Source organism: Equus przewalskii, chromosome 3 (genome assembly GCF_037783145.1).
Source record: "Equus przewalskii isolate Varuska chromosome 3, EquPr2, whole genome shotgun sequence".
Lineage (NCBI taxonomy): Eukaryota > Metazoa > Chordata > Mammalia > Perissodactyla > Equidae > Equus > Equus przewalskii.
In genome coordinates, this window is record NC_091833.1 from 65,294,385 (window position 1) to 65,304,104 (window position 9,720).

Genomic DNA, 9,720 nt, shown 5'->3' on the forward strand with positions numbered 1-9,720 from the left:
TGAAGATATTGCCTCCAAATGATGATCTTTTTCTCTTCTGAACATTTGCAATATTCCTTATGTCACTCTTCCTTCTTCGACTCTTACTCTTAGAAAGTATTTATCCTCTAAGCACCTTATTTTGAATTTTGTTTTGTAGATTGCCTTTGTAATCCAGGTAAATTGCATCTACAAAAAATCTTACCAGAAATTCCCATCAAATTAGAAGTAGGAAGGGATAGATGCATGTCATAGGATAGATTTGTTTTCATGCTGTTAATAATCTGTTGACCTAAAATGAGAGGGAATGTCTCTTAAAATGAATTTGATCATTGATTCTAAGCAGAACATTGCCAGCAAAGTTGCCATGTTCTTCAATCTTGGTAATGCCTTTTGGTGGATATTTGATGTGTTACCCAGATTCCCCTTTTTGGAATATAGAAATTATTCCCAAATTGATAAGAAGATTGTCAGCTGGCATCCCTCATCTACCAGCTGTCTTTGAGGGCTGCCTCTGCTGAAGAGAACTATCTAGTCTAAAGTGATGTCCCCTTCCTAGGGAAGTTATGTCTGATGTCTGGTTTCCTCATTTCACTTTGGGCCAACTCTTAAAGGTGACTTTAGCTTCAGAGCTCCCAGAGTGTTGGTTGAGACCTATGCCGAAACTTTATTTTGTTCCAATTTTTTTCACTGTCAGTCTTCCTACCCTTCACTCTGACAGTCTTTGTTTCCAAGAGCGCTCCTTAGTAATCTCCCTGCAAGCTAATCTCCAGCTCAGAGTCTGCTTCTTGAGGGCATTCAAACTTTGATCATGAATATCAAGGGTGAAAAAAGAAAGTAGACACTGAGATCAGATTTCGGAGCTGGATCATTAACCACAAGTTGTAGTAAGGACTCACTGGTAGTAGGTGGAACACAGTTAGCCTTGGAACTGTGGTAACTATGAAATTTTTACTACTTTGAGTGATAGTGAATTGGGACTATATACTGTTGGGAGGAAAATCACTAGTGGTTGTAATATATCAGGTATTTGATAAATATGGGAAAAGTAGAAATTATGAGGAAAATGGAGGTAGATGATTGTTTCTGCTGAGTTCGTGTTTGGAGACGTTTGTGTAATGGAAAAATGAAAACTATTAACCAACAACCTAAGTCTAAATGTGAAAGTCATAGAAGCCTCCTTGGCAGCATATAAAGAGATTCTCATCTCTTACAGAAGGCCCCCAGAAATGCTGTATCATTTAAAGATAAACCATTTCCAATTGTACTTAAATTCCTAACCTAGTTTCATCTCTTACCAAGATCAAGACTCTGGTTGAGAAGGAGCAGAATCCTAAGGCGTCTGATAAATCATTAATTGTACATGAGAATCTCGTAATCCCAGATTCTCCTGAACCCTTCGAGTCCTCAGAAGTGGCCCAGTCTGATATATTAGATATGTATGCTATGTTAGTCTGGAAAATCTACCAGATGATTGTCTACAGACGTTATCAGGAACGCTCAGTGTGGCTGTCCTCTGAGGCACAGGCTTTTTGGTAGTGATAAAACTGAGCTCACTGATGTTAATCAGAATCCAATCCAAAAATACAAGTGACCAAGTGACAGTACTCAATCGTCAGAACTCAGGTGGTCACAATGATCACAGTGAACAACAAGATCAGATTTGCAGTCAGCACCTCTAACCAATGAAAAGCTATGGATACAGTAATAGAGCACACAGCCCTAGGGACAAAATAGGCCATGAAAAGGGCATTGAACGATCGACACTAGCTGTGTGGAGTCTGTGGCAAGCCTAATGGGAGAACCACAACACAGCAAGATGATGCCATCTAGACTGAATAATTACATGCATTTGGAAAAACAAATCCTCACATGCTGTGGGGCCCTGTTAGAGATGGAACTCTTGACCATGGGACACCATGCTAATGCTCACCAGAGAGAATTCACCACGAAATAGGTGCTAAACGATAAAGTAGGCAAAATGATTCATCCAGTTGACCTCAGCCAGCTTCTATCATCAACCATCCCAGTTTCAACCCCAAGAGCAATTTAGCAAGTGGCCATAGCGGCAAAGGGTGAGACTATGCATGGACCCAAATGTATGTGCTGTTGTTTAACAAAGCTGATCTAACTACTCCTTAAACTGAATGTCAAGTTTTCAAATCTGCTAGCAATAGAATCAAACACTGTGTCCCTTATATGGCACCATTGTCTGGACAGTTAGGGCCAGTTTCCAAAACTGGATATCTTCCATCCAGCTATTTACCCTGACAAGAATAACCACGCATACTGAGAATTTCTTTATCTTTCTTATCTGCATAAGTCAGATATACAGATAAGAAAGAAAAGGTCACGTTCCATTAACCTGGAATTTTAGCAGTTTAAACAGTTGAGGAGGCTGAGAGATGTAAAATCAGTGTTAAAAATCTAGATAGTTTAAGGTCATACGTGAAAATTGATTTTTGCAGGTCAAAACAAAGTCCTCTCTGAGCAGCTTAATTTTCAGTAGAAAATAGTGCAGGGTTTTTGAATTTCCAAATTACCCAGATCCTACTCCAGATGTCTAGTCTCCTCAAACTCTACTTTCTTTCTCCTCGTGCCATGATCCCCCCAGTTTCTGATGAAGATCCTGTTGTTGTTCACAATGTAATCTGGAAAGTGACTATACTCAGAAAGCTGGAGTGATCTTAAGGTTCACCTCATCAATTTCCTGTCTCTTAGTTATCATGTTTTGTGATGCCTAATGTTCAATGTCTGAAAATAGTTGTTGTATGTAATTTGTCCACTTGTCTAGTTGTTTATGGTAGAGAGTTAGCCTGGCCACAGTTACACAGTGAGGGCCAGAAATGGAAGTTAATACCTATTCTTAAGCAGTCCAAACATCTTGGACTACTTTTGAGTAGATAAATTAAAGCAGAATCTGAGGAAATTTTGTAACAAGAAGAGGATCTTAATATAGATATTTAGTGACTTATTGAACATATATATTAGAAAAAGTGCACCCTCTTGTTTTTCCAGACTTAGTAAAATTAAGAGAACAAAATGAGTACTTTTTTTTTTCTAACAAAGAACAAAATGATTAACATTTAGGCCAGGAAGCACCCAACAATATTGGGAGACTATTATTGATAACGGATGAATTCATTGGCTGTAGGTCAAATGTCTTTAGCTCTTCTGTGGTGCATAACAAATATGATTAAGAAGAATGATTGTTTTAGGGGATTTTTAAAGTAATATACTAGCATTAATTTAAAATCTTAAGGAAAAAGAACATAGAAAGAAATACATTGTTTTCTTCTTCATTACATGTCAGTTTTAAATGGTACAAACTGAGACATATAAATGTGAAAGAAGAGAAAGATGATTTTTTTCTTGAATGATTTTAGCATCTTTTCCTGCGAGATGAGGCAATATTGTACATAAACAGGGAAATAAAATTTCTAACAACAAAAATAATGTGAGCAAAAGCACAAAGGTAGGAAAATAGAATAGATTATTTGAAATGCTTCACTTGATTATTTGAGTAATGATTGTTTCACATTTTTAACCCCAGTTTTAGGGAATAGTGTACGGTATGTTAGATGGTGGCTAGTCAATCACATACATGGTCATGGTCCTCTAGGGCTCTTTAGAATATCTGATTAAGAGAAAGAAATCAAAACCACAATATCATGTAGTGATGTGTGTGTGTGTGTGTAGTTGAAAAGACCTAAGTAGGGTTCTTTATTTTTTTCTGGATTTTATGCCTATTTTGTTGGGTTTTTTTGTCTATGGAAAATTTTAAATGGGGTATGTTCAAGTGTAAGTACATTTTTCATTAAATATGCTAGTTCTTTTATATTCTTTAATAAGGTCAGTAATTTTACATATACTTCTCATTCAAAACTCTCTCTTGCAGCATGGAATGGAATTTTGCCAAATTCCTCACCGCTTTAGAGAGGCAAGAAACGTTAAAGGATGACTGGTTGAGAAATAACCTAATGGGGGCCGTCCCAGTGGCGCAGCAGTTAAGTTCCCATGTTCTGCTTCTGCGGTTCAGGGTTTGCTGGTTTGGATCCTGGGTGCGGACATGGCACCACTTGGCAAGTAAACCATGGTAATGCTGTGGTAAGCGTCCCATATATAAAGTGGAGGAAGATGGGCATGGGTGTTAAGGCCAGTCTTCCTCCGCAAAAAGAGGAAGATTGGCAGCAGATGTTAACCTCAGGGCTGATCTTCCTCAAAAAAAAAAAAAAAGAAACAACCTAATAACACATTGATATTTAGAAGATGAGCTTAGGGGCTGGCTCCGTGGCCGAGTGGTTAAGTTCGTGTGCTCTGCTGCCGCGGCCCAGGGTTTGGATCCTGGGCATAGATGTGGCACTGCGCGTCAGGCCACGTTGAGTTGGAGTCCCATGAGCCACAACTAGAAGGACCCGCAACTAAGATAGACAGCTATGTACCGGGGGCGGGCGGGAGCGGAGTTGGGAAGATAAAGCAGAAAAAAAAAAAAAAAAGGTTGGCAACAGTTGTTAGCTCAGGTGCCAATCTTTAATTAAAAAAAAAAAAAAGATGTGCTTAAGGATAATCATTGGAAAAATCTTTAACAAAGATTTAACAAATATTGCAAAGAAGTATTAAAAAGCCGTCCTCTATCTTCTGGATTTTATTATAGTTTATGTTTGAATGAAATAATTTTTACTAATAATTTTAATTAGGAAATATATCAAACTTATGTGTTTCAGTTTAAAGATATTATTTTTCTCTAAAATTACTCCATAGTTTTTAGATGAATTCATGCAAATCCTGTTGTAAACTTTCCTGACAGTTACATATCATTAGAGTTTTATTTTGAAATAAATTTGGGCTGCTAGAAGTAGACTATTTTGTCATTGTAGATCTTAGATTATGAACTTCTTGATCAATTGAGATATTTACAGTTTCCTCATTATAGAACTTTCCTAGCATAAAATGATTTTTGTGAGAAATTGTTAAATCTTTGTGAGATGATTTCTAATTCTTCCCAATACAGAGCATCTACATTTATAATTTTATATTTTGTTATAGATTACAAAAATATATTCTCTAAACTTGAATGTAGAGGAAAATATATTATTAATATCACCTCTGCTGAAAGACTCAATGCTTATGCATTAAAGATATGAGAGAGAAGAAAGAAAGGTATTTGAGAAAATATAGAAAGAATGAGAAATCTTTTTTTATGTGGAATAATAGCTGTATATACAACTGTCTTTCAAAAATTCTTTCAATAACACAACATTTCTTAAAGGAAGTTAGATATTTTTATTGTTTCAACTTGGGAAGATATAAGTAAAATATATATTTTGAAAGAATAAACACTCAAAGACTTTAATCTCATTGGGTAAACTAGATTGATAACATGCATAATTAAAGCTTCGTATGGAGGGAGAACATCTAAGTAAGGCATCATTAAAGCCATTACAAAAAAATACGTTAAGTTGTTAAACAAGTGACTTTCCCAAATAGCATTATTTTGTTGTGAACAGCAGAAATGTACTGTAATAAAATTTAAAATATAAATTTTCTTAGGAGGAGATTTATTCTTTAAACACACTGATTATCTGTAGTAGTGCCTTTAACTATAGATACATATTTTGTGTAAATGGCACATCCTCACATAGTATTTTAATGTCTTCTTCAATATTTGCTTCTTTTCAGTAGTTTCATTGCAAACGTACTTAAAAATTTAATATCAAATCTGTAGCTATTTCTGGACATGGAATCAGAATTTAGGGGAATCATCAAAGGATAGTGCAGAAATTTTGGACTCACAACTGAAAGAGCTGATACCAACCCAATCTAAAGTCAAGAGAAGGTAGCAGTTATAAGTGCCCAGTTCTTAGTGATAACTGGCCTTTTTGGGTGTTGTGGCTTCCCATTGTTTGGTACTATTGGGCATGGTATTGTTAACAGACATCCCAAATGAATCTCCTGGATTCCCCAAATAGTGCTCTTTGTTCATTGCTTAGCAACATCCTAAATTCCTTTCTTTGTCTGTTGGTTCAGGTAGAGGACAGAGTCCAGGTTCAACTTCTAAAACTACAGGACTGTTTGCTGATGAATGCATTCCTTCTTCAAGCAAAAGGATCTTCAAACCCACTGAGCCATAATGTCATGGAGACTGGAACCAAAAATTGCTGAAGGATTTATTTCTTGTAATAGTGTTAGAGGATACTTCCTCCTCATGGTCCCAGACTTACATTCTGGTTGTGGAGGCAATGGCCTCCTATACTGACCCTAGAGTAAGGTCTTCACCACTTCCTGTATGACAGATCTCCAGAAGCAGCCATCTGTCTGCTTTTAATTGACCAGTATACAAATGTATGGAGTCAGTTGTTTTAAGTAATTTGAGATATTATGAAGCATATTTCAAAATATTGCAAAGGATGATTTGTTATGTTTACTTGTGATCGTTTATTTATAATTGCCTTATGTGGAATATTCCTTAGGAGTAAACTTAATTTGGCCTTAAGCTCATTTACTGATTTATGTTACCCCAAGTGAATCTGAATATCCTGATAAATAAGTAACTACCTCTCACTGAACAGTTAGGAATATGACAAGCACAGGTGCATTTAAGAATAATGAAGAAACTCTAATGAGCTAACTCAATTAAAAAATTTTGAACCAAAGAATGTGAAATGTCACAAGAACATACAAGAACATCTAGTGCCTAACTAGTACAAAAGCCCAACCTGCCATATCATCATGAAGCCATTCCCATCTAGCAGTCCAGGTGCTTAGCTCTCTGTGTCTCCCTAAGAAACATCAGTAAGCAGAAAACACCTGTTCTCATTCATGGCAGTGAGACCAACTTGGAGATTTTTGAGTCTTACACCCTTGTCCCATATTTTTTGTTTGTTTATCAACTTATCATTTGAAGGCAAGAAATCTTTAACTGTAAGTGCTTACTATGTGGTTTGTGTGATTTCTTAGATATACTGCTTTATGTTACCTCTCAATTAATTGAGTTTTGCTACAATCTGAGTAAAATTAAAATCAAAAACTCAGTACAACACTAATATTAAGGCCAGTTAGTCTATTTATATGCTTCCTTTGTTGTAAACTGTGCTCCCTATTCAGAGGTGATGTGTGGGATACCATCACAAGGGAAAAGGCAGTCACTAAGTTAGTGAGCAGTGGTCCTAGAAGAAAAACTGAAGGTAGGAAAGGGCAAATTTGTACTATGAATATGTGTATCACCCTATGAGGACCAAAAACTCCCTATGCAGGCTGGAAAGCGTCCAGTGTATCATTTTAATACTCACAGCGTGGCTGGTCCCCTCAGGAAATGATGCTCGACAATTGGGGGCTCAATATTGGCTTTATCTATTAGAATATTAAACACACGCAGTGGCAAAAGCAAATTTGCTTCTAAAAGTGGATGTACATTTATGTAGCCCATGTTACCAGGGCCATTTTGTAATTGTGAGAAGCAGGTAGGCTAGAGGAAGAAGCTGACTGAAATCCACAGAATAGGCTGTCATGTCCTTCGGATGACTAAGTGTTTCTTTTGTAGTGAATGACCTCTGATACGCATTTATGTAGGTCAAAAATATCTTCACAATTCGAATATTGTAAACTGGTATCTATTGCCACAGTAAATACAGGCACTGATTGTCTTTGTTGGTAGGTATAGGTGAGAAAAGCGTTTTCCAGATTAATAGCTAAATATCTGATGCTAGGAGCTGTTTTGATTTGCCTCACTAAAAATATCACATCTGAACTTGCACCTGTGATTGGCATCACTAACTAATTAGGTTTGTGATAAATCATAGTTGTTTCCATGACCTGTCTAACTTTTAGTTCTCCAAATAGGTGTGTTAAAAGACAGGGATCATATCCTCTGTATCTTCCTAGTCTTTGATGGTAGCATGAATAGCTGAAAACACCTGAGACTTATGCCAGTGCTTGTGATTTATTATCTTGATGGAAGGTGAGTGGCAGGATATGCCAGTGGCCTCCACTTGGCCTTTCATGAAGATCTCTAGCTTGGATAATTGAAAGGACTCACAGGACCTATAAAGAATACTCACGTAATGCTTTAAATGCAGGAAAATTAGAGCTTATAGAGTTAGTTAGAGAAAGAGAGTAAAGGTGAACCCAAGGGTTGAAGGGACTTCCAGGCACAGATCTTCAGGTTTCTCTATTATTTTTACAGGACACACTTTGCATTAGGATATGAACCACCAAGATTTGTTTGATGAATTTTCTTGATTGTACAAGAAAAAATGGCTAATTTGGTCCTTTGTGCTCCTCTAGTCCTTTTACCAAACCAGCCCATCTCGTAGGTTGCATCAGTTGCTGTAAGCCATCAATAAACAAACTGGCCTTGGAGGCTAATGGGAAAAGAGAGGGAAGACCTTCAAACTTAAACAACAAATCATAAATCATTAGTTAGTCACTACCCTTATATTGGCCCAGAGTTAGTGCTAGCCTCTAGACCTCCACGAAGATAACCTTGAGGCTGCTACCATGCAAGTGAGGTGATCCAAAAAGACATTCTGTCAGGTATCAAGTGTATCTACATTGTGGGATCAGAGAAATAATATAAGATGATTTCATGGTTCTACTAAATCCATTGTAAGAAGAACTTAGGGGAAATCTTTACTTATTGTTTGGCCCTTATGAGTTCTCACTCTTTCTTTTGTATCATAGTGGTGTTTTGGGTCTACAGAGATTAGTCAATTTGAAGTGATTATCAAATAACCTTTAGAAGATCTAAATATTTTTCTTTCTCCCGAATGCAAGCACAATCGTTAATAGACCCTGCTTAATTTAATCTAGTAAAGAGATCTCATCTGGGATTCTAATTGGAATCAAATTCTGATCTATGTTGAGATAAAATAGTATATCACAAAGCAGCTAAGCAATTAGAGGAGCAATGTCTTAAGACGTGCTCAGTGGAAGAACTTGGAACATGTGGTTCATATGCATTGTATTTTCCAGTAAGAAGAAAAAATGAATAACACCTCATAGCAATCTGTTATATGGACTCAGGAATGAGGGACAGGTCCATGGTCAGGTCTGCATTCATAACGTTTTTAGGATTGACATGATTTTGTAGTGGGGTCATTGCTATGTAAAAAAATCTGGCAGATAATCTGCTTAACTTATGTCTTTGAGACCTAAGAGTAGTAACTAGTTGTGGACCAGCGTCCTCCTCATCTAGTCTTCTAAACATATAAAGGCATGGATGAAATCACATTTTAAGTTTAAGGATTCTCCAGGTGTTTGGCATTGGGTTTTATGAACATCTGGAATGGAAAGTCACCACTAACTGGAAAGTGATGGTGCAGGAGGAATACTAACAGAGGTTGTTTCTTCTACCTCTCACGCAACACCCTCATGACACCTGGAAAGTGAATCCTCCTTCAGTTCATACTAATTATTCATAAAATATCAGTTTTATATTAAAAAAGAAGAAAGATCTACTTTATTCCAACTCTGTAGGAGATTTTTAATACTCCCCCCACCGACTCCACCATTACCTGCAGCTGAGACCCTATGTCTAGAGTTTCCTTGAAAGGAGATAGGAGCTCCAATGAGGCATTTTAATTAGCACAATGTATCTCTAGGACAGTTGGGTGGCTTTGCTTCATGGAATGATCATGATTTTATTATCTGACAGTTGCTTTAATTGTGAAAGATGCCTTCATTTCATGATATCATATGGGTTACTGGTATCATTTATGAGGGGATTTCATCAGAGTGGATGAA